We start from the raw sequence: 26,665 nt of genomic DNA on the forward strand, positions 1-26,665 counted from the left end.
GGCAACCCTAGCCACGAAGAGCAGGGCTTCTGCCTTTTCGTATGTGTGTGCCAATTAGACCCGAAGTGGGATGAAGGGTAAAGCATTTCTTTCTGAGTGCAGTGTGCATTAAATTTAGGGGATTTTCATGATGCTTTCTGGTGGAATGACTGTTCTGTGTTCTTGGCTATCAAGATGTGGGTTCTTGACTCTGTCATGGAGCAAGTCAGCTAACTCACGTATTTGCGTATCTAAAATGAGATTTATTACAAAAGTGTATGTTAATAAAGAACATCATTGGCACTCAATTTTGCATTCTAATTGATGCTATTCAGGGGCCTACTAGTAGGCAAAGTACAGATCCAGTTTGCATCTTATGTGAGAGAAAAGAACATTAGATTATTAAGATCCAACCATCTACATCTGCTGTGGATTTTAGGGAGCAGGTTAGAATAACTATGTTTAATGAAGTCATTACCTAAGGATATGCCATTAGGTCTATTTTGTGTCCAGTGAACCAATTTTAAATATTTTAACATCTTTATTACAGAATGCACTATTATGATAATACCTTAAAATAATACTAATTCGTATCTACATGAAGTTTCCATTTTGGTGAGTCACTGCAATTAGATAAGTAATTGGAAGAAGATGGTTGCTCTCATCGGAAAGAAATTGTGCATCAGAATAAATCAACTTCCTCTTATGTGCTTGTAAAAAAGTATATGATAGACTTTGCTCTCTGAGCTCTACTCTGCAAGCAATGAAGGCATTTATGAACATGGTGAATTCTGCTGAGTAATTGAATTGCATGTAATCAAATAAGAAGTGATTAAGAAAAAAGGCAGGGGAAACGGAAATAACCTGGGTGGATATGTGATATGGACACATAGGGTGGGGGAAGGATAAAGGCCAAAATTATAACCAACTACAGGATGGTGCTGGGGCTGGCGGTCTTTCTAGTTCGGGGTCGCTTGTGTGAAATCTGCTCATACATTCTCAAAGCAGAGGTTCTGACTTGGAAAAAGAGGCTCAAGAGCCACCCAACAAGAGGTTTTCTTCAGTCTACCATCTCAGTGTCCTTTTCTGGATTTGAGAATTACAAACGAGAGAACAAGTCTGTGATGGAAAGATTTCATATTCCTTCATAGGCTGAAAGGCTGATGGAGCTGTAACCGGTTCAGCAAATGCTCACACTGAGATTTGAAATCAGAAGCTGACCTTCATGCTAGAGCTCTGACTGTCTCTCATGCTGACTGCTGGGACTGTCTTGCATTCCTCAAAAGAGCTCTGCATTTGTCCCTGGCATCTAACAGAGGCCCAGAGGGTGGATCTCACGGCATGGTCTAAAAATAGAATCTCCCATTTCAGAGAGAATAAAAATGTATGTAAGCAATAGGTATTCTGATTTATTTGCAAAACAAAGCCTACTTGCCATCTCAGAAAAAGCTTTGTATTATTTCAGAAGAATAGTTCAGAGTGGAGATGAGCTTAAAATGCAGGAATACAAATGGAGGTTGAAGAAAGAGGGAGAAATGGAAATCATTTCCAGGACTGGCAGAAACTCTGTTTCTTCTTGACCCTGTGAGCCAACTGTGGATTCTGAATGACACTTAGAACAGTATTCAAAAATAAAAAAATAAAAAAACAAACTTCAGGAAGAAGCAACATGCTCTTTGTTCTTTTGGGGAATTATAGATGAAGCAGAAAAATTGTGCTTAACATTTCCAATGAATTGTTTGAAGGGCACAGAGAACTAAAGCGTTTTAGGAACTACAATGAAAAAAAAAAACCTCCAGAGTTTGTTACTGTTTTATTTATATTTTCTGTGTTTACCTCAAGTTGGCATGAATTAGTAAAATAGCTTGCAAGTTTGTGCATCTGTTAATTATGTCTCAGGCCCAGTACCAGAATATATGAAATTAAACAGACTCTTACATTTTAAGTTATTCTAGAAAGAAACAAAGAGAAAAAGGGAGGGAGAGAGAGGGAGGCTATTACATTATTATTCAGAAAATATTCAATTATATAAGAAATTGCAAGTCTTACACAGAATATTCCTTTTCCCAGAATAGGAATCTATATTCAAATTTAACTCTCTTAAAGTAGTTACTATGTGGTACAGTGGGAGAATATAAAAATTCTATTAAATCTGACCCATGTTTCATTAAGTTAAAAAGCTTTCAAATAGTCTCAATTTATTTTCTCGAATTTTGGTCTCAAAACATTGGAAATTCAGCCTGGATGACCCTTTCCTCTCTTGACCAATATGGCCATTTCCTAATATGGTCATTCCTAGACAGTGTGAGGAGTTGAAGAGTGCCATCGAGGGTGTGTGTCTATCCAGCTCACCTGGACTGACACTCAGGCTCGGATATTCGCCCTCTGTGTGAACCTCAGTAAGCCGCCTGACTTCCCTTCACTTCAGTTTCCACAACTGCAAACGGGACCGTTTTCGAACGTGCTTCATAAGGTTTGTTAGGGATTGAATTGTGTCTCCCCAAAATTCATATTTAAAGTCTTCAGAATGTGACCGTATTTAGAGATAAGGTCTTTACAGAGGTAATCAAGTTAAACTGAGGTCATTAGGAAAAGCCTTAATGCAATATGCTGGTGTCCTTACTAAAAGAAAGAAATTTAGATACACACAGAGAGAACGCCATGTGAAGAAGAAGGTAGAGATCTGGGTGATGCTTCTACTAGTCAAAGAATGCCAACCAGAGTCAGCAAACCACCAGGAACTCCTGGAGAGGCTGCAGACAGCACCTTCCTCACAACCTCAGAAGAAACCAACCCTGCCAGTGCCTTGACCTTGGACGTGCAGCCTCCAGGACTGTGGGATGATGCATTCCTGCTATTCAGGTCACTCTGTTAGTGGGACTTTGCTACAGCAGTCCCAATAAACTAACACAAGCTTATTGTGAGTTTATAGGCTGATAAATGTAAACAACAACAACAACAACAACAAAAATCCTTTGAAGCATGCCAGGAGCAATAAAGGTGAGCTCACATGATTGTTGCTATTAACACTATGTCTCCAGTCATTTTAAGTGTTAACTGTTATATGTTCTGCGTCTATTTCCTTAAAATAGCATACCTACCTTAGGTTAGAACACAACTACCTTAGTTGAGAGTCAACTGACTTCTCAAGTGGCTCCTTACCCATATGTTTGATTGATAGTTTGACAAAACCAGTCAGTGGATTTGGTGGGAAAAGTTGCACAGTCGTGGGGAGATGCTGTCCTCAGTGGCCTGGATCCATTTTCTTTCTCAGGTTTCCCCTGATCGACTGGTACTTATGAAGGCACCACACAGACTGTGCTTGCACACAGATACAAACACTTGCACCCAGCATGTACATCACCATAGATAAAGCGCACGTACTCATTTCCTTTTCAAGAAAATAAGATCAAATGACATAGACAAAATAGAACAGGGAAGAAAAGCAATTTCTCTGCCCTCACTATATAAGGCCATGCAATTCCAGGTTACAGCAGATGCCCTGGCCCCAAAACATTTCACTATCAGCTACAAAGCACAAATGCTAAAGCATATTTCCAAACTTCCCCCAAGAGTAGAGAGTACTTTGGAAAGGCTGCTGTGTGCACCAGGATGCCCAGGGCTTGTTTCCTCTCGTGAGGGATGCAGTCTCCTGTCTCCATAAACATTTCAGAGCTTTCATGAATGGGCATAGGCCATTGTCTCCAAGTAACCTCCTAATGTTCATCTGTGCATATCTTACGTGTCAAATACTTGTCTCAAAATCTAGGGCTTTATTGTTTTGTCTTTGAGATTTTTCTCTTTTCACCTCTCCCAAATTTTAACTTGCAGATGAAGCCTCCACCACATGCAGCTGAGACATGACAAATGTCTTCCTGGTGAGTTAGTGGAGGCTTCCTGTTCACCAGACCAACAAGGAATTCCGCACAGCCAGGGATTTCGACCTCCCCACCCTCCCATCTCCCCACCCAAACAAATGTGAGCATGGCATTCCTAGAGAGGGCTGGGGCAGTGGCCAATCTTCCTGCAGGATCATCTGTGGGACTTGGGAAAAGTATCTTATTACCCAAATTCTTGAACTCCTTGCATCACACTTCCCAAGTCAGCCTTCTCTTGTGATTCTATCTTTAGGCAAAATATGGTCTAACCATTTCTTAGATGTTCTAATTTAGATATTCAAGTAACTCAATGGCTTTTGTAGCATTTCAACTTCACATACCAGCAACATGTTCTTTGTTTACATTTGTTACTGGAAACTTTAAGTATTCATTGATTGTGACAAGCCAGATAGAATCCCCTTAAATACATTGTCAGACTATTGCTAAAAAAGCTCATTGTCGGCCGGGCGCGGTGGCTCAAGCCTGTAATCCCAGCGCTTTGGGAGGCCGAGACGGGCGGATCACGAGGTCAGAAGATCGAGACCATCCTGGCTAACATGGTGAAACCCCGTCTCTACTAAAAAAAAATACAAAAAACTAGCCGGGTGAGGTGGCGGGCGCCTGTAGTCCCAGCTACTCGGGAGGCTGAGGCAGGAGAATGGCGTAAACCCGGGAGGCGGAGCTTGCAGTGAGCTGAGATCCGGCCACTGCACTCCAGCCCGGGCGACAGAGCGAGACTCCGTCTCAAAAAAAAAAAAAAAAAAAAAAAAAAAAAAAAAGCTCATTGTCATCAAAAGCTGATATATTTTTATGCTTTAGAGAGTAAGCCACCATTTATATATAATAAATTAGATATAATTTATTTAATATTGATTATATATGTTATAAGATCTACAGTAGACTCTTGAACAATTACATATGTAATCCACAATTATATATACTACAGTAGACCCTGGAACAACGTGGGTTTGAAATTTACAGGTCAACTTACACGTGGACTTTCTTCTGCCTCTGCCACCCCTGAGGCAGCAAGACCAACTTCTCTCTTTCCTCTTCTTCCTGGGCTCACTCAACGTGAAGACTACAAGGGTGAAGACCTTCATTACGACCTGCTTTCACTTAAAGAATAGTAAATATATTTTCCTACCTTGCAATTTTCTTAATAACATTTTCTTTTCTCTAGCTTACTTTATTATAAGAATATACTATTTTATATATATATATATATATATATATATATATCTCACAAAATATATATTAATCCACTGTTAATGCTATCAGAATGGCTTTGGGTCAACAGTAGCTATTAGCAGTAATGTCTTTGTGGATTCGAAAGTTGTATCTTTGACAATGCAAGGGGGTGATTAAGACTCCTATCACCTTGTTTTTCATGACTCAGCTGTAAACTTGTATCTACATTTATTTTTAATAGACTGTAAAATATTGTTTCAGGAGATGTGAAAAAATGCCTTTCCTATTAAATGAAAGAAAGCATTTTAACGACAGCCCAATGGCACCTCTGTTGTATGGGTTGAGGTGGGTTCTCAGATACCTAAATGGTCTTCAGGTTTTGATTGACAAATCAAACCTTTATTGAGTCCTCAATATAGGCCAGGCTTTTTGTAGATAAAAAGAGAGCACTGTGAATAAAATAGCTCTTGGCTTCCTAGAGGCTGAAACATGTAGAAATTATAGCACCATTTAATGCTTATTTAACAGAAGGACAGATAAAGTTATTTATTTTAATAACTTTATTTAAATGCTTAAAGAAAGGACAGTGCCCAAGTATGGACTTGTAAATATGTGTGACAAATTCAATGAAAGGTGAAGTTCTCATGTCGATGGTCGTAGTGTGGATGCATTGCTAACAGCTTTCTTTTCCTACCTCTGGTCAGAGAATGTTGCTTCATGCTCAAATTACTTATTAGTTAATTCAAAGGGTGGACACTCAAGGAATTTAAAACACAGACAATTTGGGATTTTTCAGGAGAATTCATCTTTAACGTATACAAGAAGTTATGTGGTAAGGTTGATGTCCTAGGAAACAAGTGTGTACACATTGGACAAAGACTTCATGAATTTTACCTATGAAGCAGTTAACTTAATATTATAGTTTATTCAGTAGGCCTCTTAAAGATATAAAATTTAATTTATAATTGTAAGTGAATATTTAATATATGATCATTATTGTAATACAATTACTTGTCAAATGGGAAAGGAGCAGAGAAGCGATATAGTAATTTTGCTTGCCTTTGAAGTGAAAGTCTTTTTAGAAAAGGTATGTCTTGAAGAATGAGTAGACTGTAGAGTGGAAGATTCGGCACATCCGTAGAAGGGCATTTTAGAAAAAGGGAGGACAGCACCCAGGCATGGACTTGTAAATGCAAGTGACAAATTCAAAGAAAGGCACTCTCATATAGATGGTCATAGTATAGATGTGTATCTAACATCTTTTTTTTTCCTACCTCTGGTGAGAAAATGTTCTGTTTCATTATTTTATTATTAGTTAATTAAAAGGGTCTTATCCTGCATGGAGAGTTAGTGGTTCTAGTTATTTTAAAGATATATTCAGTCTAATTCACCAAGTATTAGTTGGACACAATTCTATGCTGGTCACTTTGGAGACAGGGAGGCACGAAATACCTGGGGATAATTTGGAAAAGGAAAGGATATGGACTAACTGGTACATAGAAACTTCCTTTATTCACAGAAAGTGAAAAAGAAGGAAAAAATATGTTTGGTTGATCCCTGTCTTCTATTTTCTTTCTTTCTTTTTTCTTTTTGAGACGGAGTCTCGTTCTGTCACCCGGGCTGGAGTGCAGTGGCCGGATCTCAGCTCACTGCAAGCTCTGCCTCCCGGGTTTACGCCATTCTCCTGCCTCAGCCTCCCGAGTAGCTGGGACTACAGGCGCCCGCCTCGTCGCCTGGCTAATTTTTTGTATTTTTAGTAGAGACGGGGTTTCACCGTATTAGCCAGGATGGTCTCGATCTCCTGACCTCGTGATCCGCCCGTCTCGGCCTCCCAAAGTGCTGGGATTACAGGCTTGAGCCACCGCGCCCGGCTGTCTTCTATTTTCAATTACTGCATTAGGAGAAGATTACATTGATTAACCACTGTCTTGGATATAAGAATAGAAATATTTTTAACGTATTGAGAGGCTGGCAAACTGTTTTAGCGACTAGACACCGTGTCACATCTACCTGGTTATCTACACCCCAAGTACAAGGGTAGTCCCATCTGAAATTCTAAAGGCCAGTTCACCCCGACAGTCGGAAGTGGGGCTCTGGGGACCTGCCACCTGGCTTCAGTGGGCCCACAGCCCAGGGCAGTCTGCAGCAGCTGGAGTCCTGCTTTCCACACTGGACACAGATGTGTTTGTCTGATAATTTGTGGTTCTATTTTTGTTGTCAGTTTTCTCTATTAGTACCATTTTTTGTAAGTCCGGTGTTTATTTTTTTAATTGAAGAACAGGCATTTTATGCAAAAACCAAAAATGCAGAGGCTCTGAGGGTATCATCTTCTGAAAAAACAGTCACTCTGTTTTTTTGGAAGAGAAGGTAGAATAAGGGCGGGCAGCCAAGTCCAAGGACTGGCATCTCTGACTTGAGGCTGGCTCACTTTTTGCAAGACAGCTGTACCCCATTCCTGGGGGCCATCCTTTGGGGGTCCCATTAAGAACCTGGACATGGTCATGGCTACTCTGCCTCCTTGGGTCCTGAACTCTAAGTTGGTATCCAGAGCTCCAGGAGGAAGTCAAAGACCTGTTTGCCGTTACAGCTTCTTTCTGTGCTGGTGCCCTACTCTGACCTGCGTAAAGATTGGCAAGTGCCTTGAGAAAAACCCTGGGTTAGTAGCAGGGTCCTGCAAGTTCTGCCTACCTCAGTGAATCCCAATCACGGTTCTACTTGTGTTTGTTTTCTCCCAAGTCCTGTGACATGCCCAAAATCTCTGCTTTGGGATTTCTGCTCAGAATTACCTGGTTTCTCTACCTCTAGCCGTGAGTTCACAACAGCCTTTAAGGAAACAGAAGTGCGTGGAGTAAGTGGCTTATCTCTGCAAGCGTTCTCTGTCTCTGCCCAGCCTCTCTCTCTGTTTCTCTGTCTCCCTCTCTCTTCCTTCCTCTTTTTCTCTCTCCCTCCTTGTCCTTCTTTATCTCTGTCTCTCTCTCCCTCCCTTCTTTCCTCCCTTTCTTGGATCTTGGTCTCTCAAGTCCTGGCTGCTTCGGAAGTTCCCAATGCCTTCAAACAGCTTTTATTTATTCAAAAAATGTATTACTTATTCACTTACTTATTTATTTACTGTTTTTCTCTGCTTTTCTCACTTTTCCTTGGGAGTATCAGTCCAGGTACTCTCCTGTAGCCTAACACAGAATTATTCTTTCCATGTGGTTTAGCAGAACCAAAACTACCTGCCAAGTCCTGGAGATGGAGCATAAAGCACTCTCCTTCTTATTGTTCCCTAGAATCTTCTGGTTGTTTTTCGACGAAGAATGAAAAACTGCTTTTTTATTATTACTATTGGTTTATGATTCCTGAAAGTCCTTCTAAGTTTGTGTAATCTTTTAAGAACCCCATTTGCCAGTGAGCCGATAGCTACATCAGAATAGTAAATCATCAATGACAAAAGGAAATGTTTTAAAGGCTCTCTTGCGATCAATGATTTCTGAATCAGTCCAGCCTCTTCTGTATTCAAGTTGCCCAATGTGAGCCTTGTTCTCTTTGTGCAGGTGCATCCAGCCCCAAAGGTTTGGGGCAGCTGATGCTGTGGGGCTGTTGTCAAGTCATTTTCACTCAGTCCAAGGGCGTGGCTAGACATACCAATCTGTCACCAAATTAAGTGCTCTGGGATTTTTTAATGGTTGAGTTGAGAGATTAGATTTTCTCCCTTTGAGCTGTCATATTTCAAATAAAGGTGAATTGGCAACTTCCATTTCTGATGTATATTTTGGTCTGCCTAGGTTTGGTGTATGCTGGTGTGAGTCTATGGATATGTGGTTTATGCTGGTGTAGGTTTACATAACGATGTGGTCCCATGTGGTGTGAAGTCAGAGAAGTGAAGAACAGGAGATGTGGGCACAATTCTTTTCACTGAAACCTTTTATGTCAAGGTGCAATTACATGTAAGATGCATCCTCCTCTATGTTGTTAGAGTTTATTCACTTAGAGTTTGAATGCCACACTTTATGTGTCATTGAGTGGTCTCACCATTAATACCCCTTTAGTGTGCCATGCAGGCCCACAGCCAAACGGCCATTCTCCTTTCTTGTCCAGCAATATTCAGCCTCTCTTTCTCTCCCTTTAGAATAATGGGTCTTTGCTAGTCATATAAGGATGCCATCATTGTCCTTCTGTGACAGGGCAGGCGTTACTAAACACAGTGCTGTCTCTTATATATTAGAGACAGGGGCACTGCAGTTTGCGAAATGTTATCGACGCAGTGGGGAGTGATTTATGATATGCATGATGATAGGGATATAGAATGGGCTTGTCCCTTTCCTCATGGGCAAGTCGCCGCATGTTTATTCATTGAACTCAAAGAGATACACCTGCATTTCAGTCATGCGCTTTGAGGAGCTTCCTGTAGGTTTCCTTCCAATTTGTATCTTCTTCATATCTGTCATTTGCTTTAGAAAGTTAGAAAATTTAATGTTTCAAATATACAATGTTCATAGTTCCTACCCTTCTTGTGTTTATTTGTGGTAGGTTTCACAGTGATTTGGATTCACAATTTTTAAAGGATGCAGGGGTTAATAATCTTGTTGAATCATTTAGTACTCCATAACTAGACCCTGTAGCATGGGAGCATATTCTAATAGTACCTTAGTTTAATAATAAATGAACTTTGTTAATCTAATCCTGGGTAATTCAGGAAACAGAATGTCTTCCTCTTAATGTCTTTCCCTGATAATGATGGAGATTTATATTGATAAAATTGCTTCCACGGAAGACGGAGTGCCCCTGATGACTGCTTTCAATCACTGGAAGGACCATGAAAGTATGCAAGGTTCCTCCCGGTGAATGAAGCCAGCTTACCACCGTCAAGGGCAAGGGATCAGTGTGTGTTCACATGGAGGCCTCTCACCAAGGGAACCCAAGGGGACAGCACAGGAACTGCAGAGCCAGCACCCATGGAATGGGCAGAGATTTGGGTTTCATCCAACCAGCCAGTTGATCAATAATCACTGAGTATCTGTCACCCATTGCATCCTCTCCTGGGTAGTAAGACTAGGCCAGTGCCAGGCACCTGGAAATCTTTACTGTTCTGCAGTTGACATTTTGAGAGGCAAGTCAAACCATATATATAAAAAATTAGAATGTCTAATGTGTTTCAGGAGATAAGTGCCGTGCTGGGATGAGCAGGAGGATGGAGCCGTTGCTGGGCAGAGAGGCTGATTTTAGTTAAAGCCGTCTGGGTGCAGGAAAGAAGACCTCAAAGAGGGAACGACATTTGAGCAAAGTCTTCAACAAACTGAACCCAGGAAGAAAACATTCCAAAAGTCAGAGAAAAGAGGAAGTACAAAGGGCCAGAGCCAGGGAGGACATTGGCAGACATGCGGCCGCAGAAACGTCAGAGGCCCTGCAGCCATGATGCAGACAGAGAGATGGGTGCCATGGAGCATACGGGGCAGAGAACTAGCACCATCTGAATACTCTGCTTAGGCTGTTGGGGCGACAGCTTCTCTTGATACCAAATAGGAGTTTGTGGACATCATCTTGCAGGAAAGGACAGTGGCTAGGACCACAGTAGTCACGGTACAGATGGAAAGATGTGGCCAGATCGTAGATACATTTTGAAGGTTAAACAGACAGAATTTACTATGGATTAGATGTGAGTGAAACAGAGAGATAGAGAGAGAGAGGATAGCTCCACCATGTGCTGTCTGAACAGCTGAAGGGGTAGAGCAGGATGAATAAAGTAAAGAAAAGATTGAAACGGAGATGAAGAGCCACTGTAAGTGAGACATCCAGATGGAGCCCAGTACTCCCAGGGAAGATTCCAGCCACAGGAGACACCAAAAATGTCACCTCTTTCATGTATACATGACACAAAATCAAGAGGATAAGCTGCTCCGATTTGAAAGCCACACATTGTTCCTTTAAGGGCAGGGCTGGGAGAATGGGTTCAACCCTGACTGCTCTCCACCATCCATGCAGCACCGCAGCCTGTGGTGAAGGCTGCACACCCATGCCCTTCCCTGGGTGTTGCTGGCATTGGGGTTGACAGGAATCTGGCGCCCTGTGAAGAGAAGGTTGGGAGGGAGAAATGTTCCTGATGACCTTAGGACATAGCACTTCTCCCCTGTGGCGTGAGAGCCACTGTGCCTCCAAGGACACTCACAGAAGCTGTCATTTGGGATTTGCTGCCAAGAGCAGAGCAAGGCTGTTGATGCCTCGAAACGGAAAAACCTTCTTCAGCAGCGAGGGCAAGAGGGCTGTCCATGGAGACCCCCCGCCCCTCCCCGAGTGTGGACGCACCTTCTCTTAGCCTCACATGGACGGGGGCTCTTTAGGACAGTGGGCTGACCTGGGAAGAAGCCCCATGGAAGCCTGCTTGTCCCCAAATCCCCCTATCCTTTCTCCTGAAAGACAGTCTCAGTGAGTGAAGTTCTAGCATTATAGATTTTTCCCTTTGTAAGTCTGACAGAATTTATGGTTTGTGAACATTTTTTATGAGAATGAAAATTACTTTGGGAAAAGTCATTCATTTACCACCCTCACTAGTTCTTCCATAGGGACTGATTTCCAATACGAGCTTGAGACATATTTGGAATTGGGCAAATTCCTGCAGAGGGTAGGAGGACCAGGAACAGAGAAAAAGTGTGGCTGTCCCTGCAGGTAATAGGGCCCCACAGGCTCGTGTGAATTACTTGATTTAACAGCATCCTCTGCTGTTGCTGCGGAGAGAGGAGTGCCCTTGGCTTCTCACTCATGTTTTCCAGCCCTGATTTGTTTACCTGTCTCCAAGAATTGACCCAAAGTAACACCTTTAAAATGGAATGTATTCTCTCCTCTATTTTAAATAACACCCGGATGAATGAGTCTTTACAATAGATACGACTGGAAGGAGAGACACTGGGAAACACAGAGGGAAACATGGGTCATTCGCATCTGCACCTGCGCGTGTGGCAGCTTGACACTGGAAGCTACGTTTTTCTATTCAGGAAGATGAAGCTCTCTATGTCTGTGCCCCATCCCATGCCCCTGGCTGCCTATTCACATCCGGGGCCAATTAGTGCTGTTGAATTGATTCCAAAATCCTCATGCGGAATAGAGCTGTTTTTTATTGTCTTGGAGTTGACCTCTCCCTAGCTCCTCTCCACAATGATTTCTTGCTTTTCACTGAAACTCTTTGAGAAGTTCCATTTTTTTGTCATTGGTTAGAGCAGCATTTCACTTTGCATTTCAATTCAATTTTTAGTGATGAATTTTGGATTTTTATGTCCACCTGCCAGCTACTTTAACCAAGAAAATAGCAGCATTGAGCGGTTCCTGCCATGGCAGAGGTCTACCAGTTGTCCCACGGTATCAACTTCCATTACCCCTTCTGTTGCATGGTCCTGAGACTGGTGAGCACCTTCATGGCTCAAGCGTCAGTGGTTGCTGCAGGCAGTTCTGCTGTTGGATAAATGTTTAGCCCTTTGAACTTTACATCTTTTCAACAGAAGGTCAAAGAAGCTGAAACAGTAAGTGATGGAAATTAAACTGGTCTTATCTATCCATATTTTAATGACTGACTTGGCATCCTAGTGTGGTAGCAAGAACCTTGGACTGAAAAAAATTTCACTTCACAGCTGTTTGGCTGTGTGACCTGAAGCTTCTTTTTTTGAGATGGAGTTTTGCTCTTACTGCCCGGGCTGGAGTGCAATGGCACAATCTCAGTTCACTGCAACCTCCACTTCCCGGGTTCAAGCACTTCTCCTGCCTCAGCCTCCTGAGCAGCTGGGATTACAGGCGTGCACCACCATGCCCAGCTAATTTCGTATTTTTAATGGAGACGGGGTTTCTCCATGTTGGTCAGGCTGGTCTTGAACTCCCGACATCAGGTGACCCGCCCACCTTGGCCTCCCAAAGTGCTGGGATTACAGGTGTGAGCCACCATGCCTGGCCAACCTGAAGCAATTTAAGTGGCCTTTCAAAATTTCAGTTTTCCTATTGGGAAAGTGTGAGTTTGGGGAAAAGTCAGTAGCTTTTACATTCTTTTGTTCTGATGCCCCTTTTCATAAAATCCAAATGTGGAAGCCATTAGATCATTCTGTGAGGCACAGTTTGAAGACCACAGGACTTCATGATTTCTGGGATCTGCATATTCTTCCAATCCCAGCTTCCAGCATCCTCTGGGTACATCAGAACCTCCCAGTAACAGAGGACGGTGTTGGCAGCTGCCCTGGGAATGTTCAGCCTCGCTGGGAATGGGTCCCCTCTTACTTGCTGGGTGACCGTGAGCATGTTGATCCCATCTCAGAGCCCCCGCTTCCTCCTCTTCTATAAATAGGATCATGGACAGTAGCTGGGAGAATTCAATAAAGTATAGTGTACTGAACACTCAGCACACGCACTAGGAGGAACCAAAAATGAGCAGCAGAACCCTCATTGATGTTTAATGTCCCCTAATTTGTCAAGGGACATTATATTGCATAAGATTTGCTTCAAAGAAAGTAAATTCCTTTCAGGCAAGTTGTTTGAGTCACCAATAGGTTTAAACCAAAGGAAGTTTTTGTCCTCACGATTTTGCATTTTTTTAGTGCCTTTCCACAACAAATGTATAAAAGGAGTGTTATTTTTAAGTGTAACTATTTTGGAAACTTCTTACTTAAAAGCAATTTTCTACTACAAGTCAAAGGATTACAGCAAAAAAAAAAAAAAAGGTGAATCTTCAGCAGCATATATTGTATATGTTTTCTAGAAATACTTTTTTAAAGAAGGCAGAGAATCCTAAGCTAAAAGCAGAATTTAAATATCTAGCATTCATTCAGCAGCTGTCTCTGTAAGGAGAGAGGGTTGAATTGTGTCCAAGTCAAGCATCAGATTTTCAGGGAAAGCAAAGGAGAAATTAGCAAGTGTGCAGGAAGCAGCAGAAATGGCTGTTAAAAGGTGATAGCCTTCTAAAATTGACGAGACTTCTTGGGTCAGATAACAGACCCAAGGGCTAGAGGTCTGAATTCAGGCATGGTTGGGGGAAGAGGGGGGGAAAGTGTACAGAAAAAGTGGGTCAGTGCCAAGGGCATCTCAGCCTGTTTGGAGGAATTCTAAATCATTTAGGTAAAGGGTTAGAGGTCAGAAAAAATGATCAGCACAGCAGTGAGGGGTCATTGGGACATCCTTGGATGGAAGTCCTTCAACCCAGCAGTGTTGCAAGGCCTCGGGTTCCTGGTACCTGTCAGTTTTTGCAGCTCGAAGAGGACAGCCTGGGATCTCAAGCTTATGCTTCATAAAGTCGCCATCCTAAGCTTTGGCATGACAAAGTCTCTCTCCCTGACAACGTTCCTTAGGGCCCTCTCAGCCCTTTTTTCAACGAGGATGCCACATTGGCTCCCATCCTCGCTGGGCCTGTACAGCTCCGTTTCATCGAGAATCCTGCTGAGTCAGTTTCACAAAAACGTCCCATCCTTAATGCCTGATCATCGCAAGCATCTGATCAAATTTCGTACCCCTGCCTTGGATGCCTTATCACCTTGGCCTGCCTTCAGCAAGGATTTGTTGTCATTTTGGTTGTCGTTTGTTTGTTTGTTTCTTTTATTGAAACAAGGCGGGTTCTAGGCTTTATGATTAAACTCTATCCACAGGCTGAGGGCCAGATACTCTCTCACTACAAAGCATGAGCGCATATAAGTTCAGTCCCATGTCACAAACATCTGTGGCCCTTTCAAGCCAGATGTGAAATCACATCTTAACCAAAAATACCATTTTTTTAATGTGATGTTTGGGAGTGCTTTTAAGATTTTATCTTTACCTACCATGACATTCATCATTGAATCAGTCTCATTCTGCCAACTCAAAGCAACTGTATTTTGTGCTTTTAAAAACCATCTAACATGCTACAATGCCCAAGCCACATCCAGATTGTTATTGCATTGGGTCATTGCATAGTCTTTCTGGCTTCGCATCACTGCCTCCTAGACTTCCCCAGTCACCAGCACGGTCTCTCCAGGAGCACTATGCTGTCCCAGAAAGCTCCTCAACCCATCCCTGGAGGGTAGTTCCTGCTTTCCAAATAGCCCAAGTCTCCTTGATTGTCTCCTTTCATCCCCCAGTGCTTGGGGTACCCATACATTGACAGCGGGTATTAAGAAACAAGGTCATCTAAAACCCCTTCCAGATGTGATTACATTTTAACTCAGTGGGAAATGGCTTATCATGCACTTCACGCGGAATATGAATTTTGGCATTTTAGGAAACTGTAGCCAGTGAATATGAAACAGATGCTGCCCAAAGGGCTGGTCATCCAGGGTGCCACCTGCTAGCCTTGTGGTACGAGTGTCCCGGGCCGGAGGAAACCCGCCTCTCAAGGGACATGGGAAAAGAACTCATCTGCCATCTTCTGCCTCAAAGACAGCATGGTTATGTAGGAAGATTGAGTGGGGTAAATATCTCCCAAAGAAAACAAAAAATAAATAAATAAAACAGAACACCAAGGAGGAAAATATTAGCTGTAAGTATACGCCAGAGTGAATTAAAATCCACCATGGAGAAGAACACACATGCTGAGATGGACTCTCTCCTTGGCCCTGCCTTCCTGAAGGCAGCGTGGGGAGAGAAGGAGCTGGCTTTTGATAGCAATATGGACATTCTGGGAGCTGTGCTAAATGCTTCATACTTTGCTTAATGTCATTTCCACAGCATCACCACAGTCATGACTGTCTCTGCTGTACATGGAGAAAAACTTGAGCTAACAGAAGTTAAACGGTTTGCCAGTGATCACACTTACATGAAAAAGCCAGGTATTCTATCTGTCTGAGAACTTGAGCCTGGCCGTTACATTTAGTTCTATTGTCTTCAAAATGAAAACCTTGAATTATGCCATCTCTACAGATTTTTTCAGCACAGAAAATGTTTACATAAGCTATGATCATAACTTTAAGGTGGTGTTTTACCAAAATTTACATGAATCATCATCCCCAAGAAATGTTAATTTGATTTGAAAAACAGAGTTTCTTGGTTCAATACCTTAGAGAAACAATGAATACTTTTTCTTCCCTTTAAAAGATTTAAGATGCAAATTAACAAATGAAGAATTGTAAGAAATTTTGCTACAAGCAAAATGGTTTATCTTTGTTTAACTCAGAAATGCCTAAGCAATTCGTAATAGATTTTTTTTTTTTTTTTTTTTTTTTTTTTTTTTTTTAGACAGGAGCTCACTTTGTTGCCCAGGCTGGAGTGTAGTAGTGCAATCTCAGCTCACTGAAACCTCTGCCTCCCAGACTCAAGTGAGTCTACTGCCTCAGCCTCCCAAGTAGCTGGGATTACAGGTGCATGCCACCACGTCGGGCTAATTTTTTGTATTTTTAGTAGAGATGGGGTTTTATCATGTTGGCCAGGCTGGTCTCGAACTCCTGTCCTCAAATGATCCACCTTCCTCAGCCTCCCAACGTGCTGGGATTACAGGCATGAGCCACCGTGCCCAGCCTCTGTAATAGAATTTTTAAAAGGTAGAATTTATTAATTCTTTTGAATAAATGCTCCATAGACATATTTTCAAACACTGGGATCAGAGTCTTAATTTTCATTATAAAATTAAAGGAATGATTCAGATACGTGAGACAAAGAGGTAAAAAAATCTGTGTACTTGATCCGTCACCACATTTTCTGTACTTGATCAAAGGAATGATTTCTAATGGGGGCATGACTTTGGGCTTTGGTGGTTCCTGGGGAGGGATTTCTTTAGGATTTGTGCTAGTGGCAATCTTGGGGGCTACTGACAAAGAGACGTAGTCGTGAAATACGATCATTTTACTATGATTCCCTGCTCCAGGTCCACCATTCTTGCATTCTCTCACAGGCTCCCCGCACTTCTGTGCTTACTTGGGGCTTACCTCAATTACTGTCATGTCAAGCACTGAGTGACTTGATGTAATCTTCAAATAAATGGTACAGATGTGTACAGGTAGGAAACACACAGGAAACCCTATGCCAGTCACAGGAGAGCCAGGCGAAATCATCTCCCCACGTGGAATGCCTCGAAGGGATACAGAGTTCCCTGCATCTTTACCGCAACGAATAAAAACACTGAGAAAATAGATTTAAATAATTTAAATTGAAGTGAGTTGGCTGAAATCTGAAAGAAAATTTTTGTGATTCCACATCATTGTCACTGTTCTTATTGTAGCTTCCGTTTTACAATGAATGGGGAAATCATCAAAGTGATCCAAATATGGAACCCCAAAAAGTCATACCCTATTACATGCTGGGAACGAAGTGATCCAAATATGGAACCCCAAAAAGTCATACTCTATTATATGCTGGGAACGTAAAACAAATTTCAAGGTGAAAATATACACTGATTTCTAAAAGTCATACCCTATTATGTGCTGGGAATGTAAAACAAACTTCAAGGTGAAAATACATACTGATTTCTTGGTAATCTAAAAATAAATTTCAAAATGAAAATATATACTGATGTCTATGGAATATGCTTTGAAAGACAACTACAGCAACAGCTGAGATGTTCATTTTCTCATTTCTTTCATTTTGAATTAGTCACACATTTTATTTTGTACTCCCCAAAATCACAGTATGTACATGAACACACATGTGAACAAGTGTGTGAGGACTTGAAATTCTGTTGTTTGCTTTATTCTGATATGGGTAATAGACACGGAAGGATAAAAATACATAATTATAATACATGTAAACGAACTACCGATCATTGCTATCTATCTAGTCATCCGTATCCAACCATTCATCCATTTATCTTTCTATAATCTGTCAAATTGTATCGTATCTATCTAATCAACTCTATCTACCTATCTGTCTATCTATCCTCTTACCTATCTATCTATCTTTATATTATTTATCTAGCTATCATCTTTCTCGCTACCTGTCTGTCTTGCTAAGTAGAAGATGAGGCCACTGGAAGTTGGGTACCAACATTTAATTCTGAGTTTTTCGTGGAAGAGTTGTCAGAGCAGGAATAAAAGTCCTCGCAACAATTTTTTTTTTTTTTTTTTTTTTTTTTTTTTTTTTTTTTTTTTTTTTGAGACAGAGTCTTGCTCTGTCACCCAGGCAGGGATTTCACTTGTGTAAAGGTTGAGATTATATTTTCCTACCCGATTTGGATTTTAAACTTCCTTAAACACAGTAATTAAGTAGTATCTCAGAAAAATGTTTACAAGATCAGAATACCTTTTCCACGACACCCATCATCAATTGTTAAGTCATGTACCATTTTGCTTTGTCTACTTTTATTTTGAAATCTTGGGGGTCACATATGGCAGATGTGGTAAAACTACAAAGAAATTGTCATATGGCCAGGTCTGACTTATTTTTTTGTTGTACTTAACTTAGTCATTTTTATAATTAAAGAAAAATGAGTCTAAAATTATTTCAATTCAGTTTCAAGAAGATTATTCTACATAGTAAATATAACTGGTGTTTTATTTATTACATTATGTATTATCTATTTTTATTATTATACTTAACAATATATTATTCATAAATAATATAACATGATAAATATTAAATAGGATAAATAATATTAGTAAATATATTTACAGATAATAAAATTAATATATTGTTTATTCTGTATTATTATTTATAATTATATATTACTTATATCACTGGTATTTTCTCTTAATTAAATCAACTACCATGTTTCGTTAAATATTTCAGACAAACATATGTGCATCATAGAAGGATTCTTTTTAGTGAGTAGTTATATTTGGGAAATAGAAAATAAGGTTTAGAGAGATCATACTAAAGAAAGTTCACAAAATGCAGGAATGTCACAGACTGATACCACAGAACCACAAATTTAACTCAAAATTTTGAATGAAGTCTAGCAAGAAATGCAATTAATTAAGTGATTCAGAGATTCCATGAGGGAAAAGAAAATTACTCATTGAGGAGGGACACATCTATTTTAGTTCACTGGCACAGTTTCCCCATGGGTCTCCCTAAAAAGGACAGCGTGTGACATGGTAAACACCGTTCATAAGAGTGTTCCACCCGGAAACACAGCGGCCATTTCCATTGTGCCCCTAGGGGGCACGATGCCAAAGTGCAATTCCATAGGAGAAGTGTCCTGGAGGGACAGGCTGGAGAGAAGACCCAGGTGGCTGGCAAGCTAAAGGGTGCCGTCCAGAGACGCAGCTCTCTTCCAGTCTAACTTAGAGCAGCCTGCGTTTCAGGATGGATGACATACTCCTCAGGCAATAGTCCAATTATGTATTTCAATGAATCCTTCTTGTAATTAGTCTTTTAATAAATAATGAGCATGAGTTAGTAGCAGGTTAGACTCCCCAAAAATATCTGGAATACAGCAGCTATTCCATGCTCCTGGCTTAAGGTAGAAGCTTGTGGTTTAACAAGATTTACAACCTCTTATGAAACCTGAGGTACCAGACAAGAATATATAGCTATGTACATAGTTGAATTCCCAGCTCACATAAAAAGGACAAAGGGAAGTACAGCCTAAATGTTCCTGAAGAAGTAACGCATTAATTCTTCTTGCGTATGGACTCATGCACCTGCAAGAATGCAACATTTTATTCCAGAGTCGAGTATAGTCGAGAATACCCACCATTTTCTTAAGTGGGTGTGACCCAGAATCCTCCTCAGCTTTATAAAGATAAACATAAAGCAACTTTAAAAACCACTGGAATGTACGGTAAGCATTTAATTTGAACTAGGGAGTCCAAGGGAGTCCGAGGTTGCAGTGAGTCGAGATCACGCCACTGCACTCCAGCCTGGCAACAGAGCAGACTCCGTCTAAAAAATAATAATAATAAATACAAAAATAAAACAAAAAATAACAGAGTGAATGAAGTTCCTATGTAAAGTTACTAACTCAACTCATTCAGTTAAATGTTGAGGAACATAGGCCAGACTTGATAAAGATCGTTAGAATAATTCATCTGTAACTTTACATTGTGATAATTATTGAGATTTCAGAGTCAATAGCTTATTTACCTCCCTCCGAGTCTATGTTGGTACAAGCACCTGGCCTAAGTACCCAAGTGTCTTAAATTCTCTTCTTTACGGCAGATGCGAAGGAGAGACCCGGGGAAAAATTCTCTTCACTTCAAAGGATCACCAAGTTGTCAGTGTGCACGTTCATACTAGAAACACTAAGAAAAGGAAGCGAGACCAAGTTCTTGTCTTCAACCCTTTGGAAGAATTATTATCAGATCTATGAGTGACCATTTCTTGGACTTTCATTATTGATTGCCCTGTTGTTAAATAGCAGGTCCTTAAAGAAATAATGGTAGAGAATTCTTCCTAGGGTAATAAGATCTGTAATGTTCCTGTCTAAATTCCTGGAAAACATAACTGAGTTGGTCACCTGTCCACATGTGCAGCTTTATCACCACACTTCCTCACATTTTGTGCTTTGATAAGAACAAATTGGTTTTCATTCCTGGACCTCCACATGTGCTTCGTGCATCAGTGACTCTGCAGGAGCTGCTTTCTCTTGTCTGGGATGCCCTCCTTCACCTTGTTCATCCTGCAAACCCACCATGTACGCTTCAAGTCACATCCAGACACCTCCTCTTCCAGAAATATCCTTTCTGCCCTCCCTCAACCCTATGAAGAAGTATTAATTCTGTCTTCTAAGCAAAAAAATTTAAAAGGACTCCTTAATATTTCTAGCAGCAAAATCAATAGGTTTCTAGTAGCAAGGAAGTCCACCATTCAGTATGAGAGCCTCTCCTTATAATTACACCAGGCTGCATTGTTTCAGGCATAGCTGCATCTAAATCAAATCATATTTTCTTTATGCACTATAAACCAATCTTAAATTAGAGTCAACACCTTATCACTTTACATCAAGATAATGTCAAAATTCTCAAGGCTTAAGTGTGTGCACTTTACATACAAGGAACTAAAGCAAATCCAGGAAGGAAGAAAATGCTGATCTTGTCTTTTGGTAATCTGCTTTACTTCTTTATGCCACAATTTTTTTGCACATTTTTTTTTTTTTTTTTTTTTTTTTTTTTTTTTTGTCAGGCAGCCTGGTAACACGCTACAATTGATAGTGTAATTTAGTCTCTTCATGTTTCAATTGTATTCCTCCAGAAGGCTCATTTCCTTGAGTGTCTTCCAGCTGGAATTCAGAATTTCAAATGAAAGTTTAGCCAGGAAATTCAAGGGGTACTGAAGAAATAAGTCATTTCTTTTATTATAGGAGGGTTTCTAGGCAGATTAATGAAATGCAGTAACAAGGATATTACTTGTTAATAAGGGCATGGCACTTGGTCTACTGTATGTCATCTATCACCCATTGGATTTGATTGATGGGACACACTGTGTCTAATATGATGTGCATTGAGCACTTTCCCTAAAGGATTAAAACACTGACATCTTGTGAATGAGAAGCAGTTTAATATTTCAACAAGGATGTTTCCACTGTGATTCATTAAAGGTAAAGCATAATTTTCATACTAGTGAAACCAAAACTAGGTACTATTCTGTATTCAATCTTCTATCCCATATATACTGCCTTCACAGTACTTCTTGGACAAGCATATCCTGTTCTTTCATTAGAACAAATAATCATCTGAGCCCAGATACAGCGAGTGGCAAACAAATATTTTGAAGACTTGCCTGTGAGCATTGCTTCACGGTAGAAATGATTCCACCCAGGGTAATGTTTTCTTTGGAAACTGCTGTAAACTGACCTATCCAGAAAGAAGAGGTCTGGAAAATTGTGTGATGATTAGTATGCACTTAGCTCAACAAAAAGATAATAGGCTGAAAATATAAAGTACGTCTCGTTTGCCTTAACTAAATTCTGAGATGACAGGTCTATTACAACAATGCAGCTCAACAAATAGCCCTAATAATAGAAGCTCTAACAGCAAGGGAAACATCTGAGAAACACAAGAGGATACTTCCGGTTTTTGTTAACTGTTTTCAAAGTCCTGGGGGACGAATATAATCCTTTTTTGATTCATCTGAATTCAGGAGAGAATGAGACAAAGTTGGGAAAGTATGAGAGGAAAACTATGATCATGCTTAAAAACAGAAAATAGGAAATAAAGTGCTAGGCACCCAGGCAGACTTAAATACTGTTAAATGTTAAGGCTGTAAGTGAAATTAAAAATACTTTTATACCATCATTTTTTTCCCTATTTTGCAGTCAAAGAAATTATAGCCAGAAAAGTGAAGTTGCTTATTTAATGCCATAGAACTAGCTAGACCCTAAAATGGAATGATAACATCGACGGTCTTGCAGTAGTACCATGCTCTTCACACAGCAGCAAGACTCCATCTGCAAATATTAATACATGTTAAAATAATCAGAACAGAGACCAGAAACAGCAAAACACCTACTTACCCACCACCTTTTAAGTGTAAGAAGTGTAATAATGGGTCCAAAGAAAAAGGTGGCAATCGAGACTAATGTAAGTCATTATGCACAGCTGCTTTGGGAAATTTCCAGAAGGAAAAAGTTTTCAGAAAACCACCATATGGCTTTGTTTTGTATTCATTGACTCCATCCACACTGACAGAATTTGTCCTATGTAAAACATGGAGGATACAGGGCAATGTTGCTGCGATTTCCCTGTCATCACGGAAGGTTCGGGCTGCTTCAAGATTGGCATAAGGTCTAGGCAGACCTCAGAGACTAGACACTCCATCCCTACTCCATCAGGCATGTGAAAATGGACCCAAATACTACGTTAGGGGAAAACTCTTATGCAGGTTAACTTATGAAATTTTTTGGCTAGTGTTGTTTCATTCAGCTAATAACTTGGCCGTAATTTCCAAGAAATCCAAGTAAATGCACTCTGCACTTTTTTTTTTTTTTTTTTTTTTTTTTTTTTTGAGATCGAGTCTCACTCTGTTGCCCAGGCTGGAGTGCAGTGGTGTGATCTCAGCTCACTGAGACCTCCACCTCCCGGATTCCAGCGATTCTCCTGCCTCAGCCTCCCAAGTAGCTGGGATTACAGGTGCACACCACCACACCTGGCTAATTTTTGTGTTTTTAGTAAAGATGGGGTTTCAACAAGTTGGCCAGTCCTGGCTCCGTGAGCTCCTGGCCTCAAGTGATCCGCTGACCTCGGTTTCCCAAAGTGCTGGGATTACAGGCGTGAGCTGCTGCGACCCGCTGCACTCTACTTTCAACTCCACAATTAAGCCACCTCAATTGGATGCTGGGACAGGAGGATGCAATGAAGTAACTGCACAAGCAGCAGCTCCCTGAGTGACTCAGGGTGACATCAGCACAGGACCTATGGAAACCATGAGCTTCTAGACTGGACTTCCGCACTCTGGCCAAATATAAGTGCTCAGGCCCCTCAGGCCTCCTGGTGTTTGAATTTACTTTGCACCTCTGTGCAGCCTGCTCTGGTCAGAGCTGGGCTCCGGCAGCGCAGGCGTGGAAGCCCGGCTTGGTGCTGTCGGTACAAATGTGGCTTTTATGAGTAACTAAGAATATCCTTCAAAATGTGGTTTGATTTTCCATAAAAAGTGCCCTTTGGGAATAGTTGTACCAGTGGCCATCCCCATATCCTGAATTCTGCATCTTCAGTCTCAGCCCAGGACATGGGTTAGGCGTCCCCATGGTGGAGATGCCAGCCTGGGTTGCTGGGTTCCTTTATTCATTCAACATGGGAAACGCAGCAGTGGGCGTCTCTCATTGGCTGACTGTCCCATCGGGATCCACTCCAAGCACAGGTGGGGCTGTGATCCGCCTCACCTGTGCTGTTGGAGAGACGCTCAGACCCATGGCTGGCCAAGGGCCTCTCGGCATGGCAATGCCGTCATATTGGTTGTGACTGTTGTCACAGGGAAGTGGGGGGCAGAATCACGAATTCTGTTCAAGACCTTTTTATACCCAAAAGGTCTAGCAAATAACTAAGGGAGGTGTTGAGTTGGCAGAAACCATAATGCTTGTTTGGAAACACAGTTGGTTCCAATGCAATGGTATAGTAAGAAATAATTTGAACAAAACAGAAATTCTCAAATGTCATGTTTGCTTATGTCTACGAGGAATATTAGGTCAATGCAGAAAGCCACCCAGATGTACCAAGCTAAGGAGAAACACACAAATGCACCCACGCATTCAACTTAAATTTCTCCCTCATGTCCTGCGCTCACCTCTGCACAGCTGGGGTTAGGATGTACTTACCTGTATCAAATACCCCCTGCCACCACTTCATAACCCTCAGGACACCCACTTCCAAAAGCAAATGGGAGGTCTTTTTCAAAATAAACTGTCAGACTTACCGTAGTTATGTCATCTCAGCCACTTAGCCCATGCAAAACTGTGCTCAAGTCCTCATTCATTTTCTAACTTTTTCACTTGTCACTGATGAATTTTTGAGCACTGGGCCTCACCCCATTTTCCCTGTAAGTCCTGTGATTTTGACCGCCTGATTTTACTCAAAGCTATGATCTTATTTCAGAACTCACTGTAAAAGTGCCTTGTGCCATAGTGAAAAGTCAGGATGAGAGATGGGAATTTGGGAGTCTGGGACACCAGAGTTAGAGGACGTCGTCTGCGGTGTGCCTTCACCTATGATCACAGAGTGTGATTTCTCAGGAGCTGGCTTCCTCCCCTGGGAGCACTGGGTCCTGGTCTCCATCTCCACATCTCACCTTCTAGCACAGGGCCTGGCTGCGGGAGCTGCTTGGTGATTTCCTCAACGAACAGTTCCCGGAACAATATATGCCATTCTTCAAAATCCTAATCGCCGTGAATAAAATGGTGTTTGTTGCAACTTTAACTGAGTCTGAACAGAGTTGTACGCAGGCGTTAAGTCCATTTTGTTCCTAAACACGGGTGCAAATGCTGACTCTAGTTTTTGTTTGTTTGTTTGGGGTGTGCATGTTTTGTTCCATTTTGGAGGCTCTGTAAAGTTCTCCAGATTCTGTCCCACTGACCCCTCCGAATAATGGAGCAGGTGTGGTCCGCCCCATGGCCCTCTCTGGGGCCCTCATGACAGTTTGTGCCTGAGCTGTGGCCCATGGCATCCGCGGACCCACAGGAAACTTCCAGATCTTTTTCACTCCAGTTGTGCCATTCTGGGCTCCATGAGCATCACACCCACATTCTCCCCAAGTCCTAGTGCATTAGCCCCCATGGCAGTGGGGGTTCAGCTGGTTGGAGGGCAGTGTGGCTTGGGCAGAAAAAGCGAGGCAGAAAAGAGAGTGGCTTCTTTAGAATAATGTTCTCTCTCTCCTTCTGTAGCCATCTTTATAGAAGGGAGGATAGGGGATTTGCTCAGTTGGTTTTGTTAGAATCACCCATTTTAGAAACATGTGCAATAAATAATATGGCTGGCACAGCAGTGAGAAAGTCTGAAATCCTCAAAGGTGAAGTTTTAGGGCTTTTGTCATAGCTGTGGGCAGAACAAGTGCCCTACCCATTCATGTCAGAGCTGGTGAAGTGGGGCGGGGAGGGATGTGGGTAGGGCCTTTCCTTACCGCTCTTAAATCCCCTCCATGTCCCTGCTAATCAGCTGCTTTCTCCCAAAAAGATTTTCTTTGTGCTTTCATTAAACATGCTATTTTATCTGAATTACGCAATGGGCAAATGCCAGTAAATAAATGCTACTTCTTGATGTCTCATAACCCGCTTCCTGAAACTGCCCACCACTGCTACCTCCAGGACCCTTCCCAGATCTGGCCCAACAAACATTTGATGACTGGCTCTCAAGCAGACCCACTTGTGTCCAAAATCCTTAGCAAATGGGCCCAGCTGGCTGCCTTCCTGCTTTGGTACGTAAAATTCAATGTGTGTAAATAATCACACTCCCCTCCATTCACTTGAGGAAGGTTATTGTATTTCACATGCTGTTAAAAACCCAGAGTGTCAAAGTCATGCTTTATAGTATCACCCCGGGCAGATATATCATCGTCAGACATCTCATTCCAATAAAACCTCTTTATGGGTGATAGATTTTATTTGTGAGTTTATGACAAATATCTGAAACATCAGGTATTCATGTTGTAATCACCTTTTATGGGCTTTAGTTTTCTCCCATGGTCAGAAAGAACATGCACACCATTGCCTAAGATTTAGAAGGGCTGAGACTTGGATACTCATTCCACTGGAACCCTTGGGCAGGTTGTTCAATTTCCCCATGTTGGATCTTTATAAAACCTACCTCACACAAAGGTTATGATAATTAATTGGGCATTAATTCTAGTGTTCTCTGAAGATTTTAAAGTGCTCTTTGTGGCTATCACGTCAATAACTTTATGACTTTGGGTCCTTTTTACCGGTTTTTACTGATTTTTAAAATTAATACATTAAAATTAACTCCTAAATGAGAATGCTCTTCTGGCATTTTTTTCAGTTTTGAAGAGGAACTTTTCAGGTTTGGCAATACAAACTGACATAAAAACATGCCAGGATTTGCATTAGTGAGATTTACTATATTTCTTTGTTCTTAATGCTAGAGGGTGAGAAACCTGCCATGCACACAGGCAGACTTGAAATATATTCTGCAGATAGTTTGTTCTAAGAAATGCAGAGTGAGTAGTACATGTGATTGGGATGCCATTATACGATGGCACAGCCTGCTTGTGGAAGACTTGGTCCATTTCCATAGGGAGGAAGTGAGGACTGTCCAGGCAGCTGCTGAAGGAGGAAATGGCCAGCAAGGAGACAGACGTCCATGTTGTGAACTGTCTTTCTATAC

This window comes from Rhinopithecus roxellana, chromosome 11, assembly GCF_007565055.1.
Source record: "Rhinopithecus roxellana isolate Shanxi Qingling chromosome 11, ASM756505v1, whole genome shotgun sequence".
Classification (NCBI taxonomy): Eukaryota; Metazoa; Chordata; class Mammalia; order Primates; family Cercopithecidae; genus Rhinopithecus; species Rhinopithecus roxellana.